This window comes from Volvox carteri, assembly GCF_000143455.1.
Source record: "Volvox carteri f. nagariensis unplaced genomic scaffold VOLCAscaffold_34, whole genome shotgun sequence".
NCBI classification, from domain to species: Eukaryota; Viridiplantae; Chlorophyta; class Chlorophyceae; order Chlamydomonadales; family Volvocaceae; genus Volvox; species Volvox carteri.
Window position 1 is genome coordinate 465,121 of NW_003307577.1, and position 1,050 is coordinate 466,170.

Here is a 1,050-nt window from a genome sequence, read left to right on the forward strand (position 1 = left end):
TATATTGGACGTCGCAATTTTAACCATACATAGTAGCTGGCAATTATTGCAGCAATTCCTCACTGCGTCCAGCGATCATCTCGTTAGGAGCCACGGCATCGAGGACAAAAAGCTCTGTGCCATTATTACCACCATGAGGCTGGACGCACTGATGCGTGATGACGTGATTATATGCATGAGACTTGCTATGATACTTGCGTCCGCAGGACACACACGTAATTTGAAATTTCGACAACGCATACAGTCGACCGCGGTAGAGGTAACGTGGATATGTTTTAGCTGAAGGGGCCATCTTTATTAGCTATTATTACATCTTCAACAGAAAGCTGGACTTGCGAACAGATGCTGTGTGCATTTGTATGTTCTGAAGGGCCCTACAGCCCTTCATTCTGGGACAAGCGCAGACTGAACGAAACCTTATGTTTGGAGTATTTGTAAAGTCATAAGTAATTAAAACAATCACTGGCATGGCGATATTACAGGGCTTTTGCATGCTAAGTGGCCATTTCAGCCGAACTCCGTCGATATGCTCTGAAGGCCCCTCAGCCCTTCGTTATGAATTGAGCACGAATGAGCACGAAACGACAACTAGATGAAGGGATTCCCGGGTATCGAAGGGAAGCTGGTTCCCAGAGTGGTAGTCTTAGTCTTAGTAGTAGTCTTAGTCTTAGTAGTTTTAGTCTTAGTAGTTTTAGTCTTAGTAGTCTTAGTCTTAGTCTTAGTAGTAGTCTTAGTCTTAGTAGTAGTCTTAGTCTTAGTCTTAGTCTTAGTCTTAGTCTTAGTAGTTGTCTTAGCAGTAGTCCTAGTCTTAGTAGTCTTAGTCTTAGTAGTAGTAGTCTTAGTCTTAGTCTTAGTAGTTTTAGTCTTAGTAGTAGTCTTAGTCTTAGTAGTCTTAGTCTTAGTAGTCTTAGTCTTAGTAGTCTTAGTCTTAGTAGTCTTAGTCTTAGTAGTTGTCTTAGCAGTAGTCTTAGTCTTAGTAGTAGTAGTCTTAGTAGTAGTAGTCTTAGTAGTCTTAGTAGTAGTAGTCTTAGTCTTAGTAGTAGTCTTAGT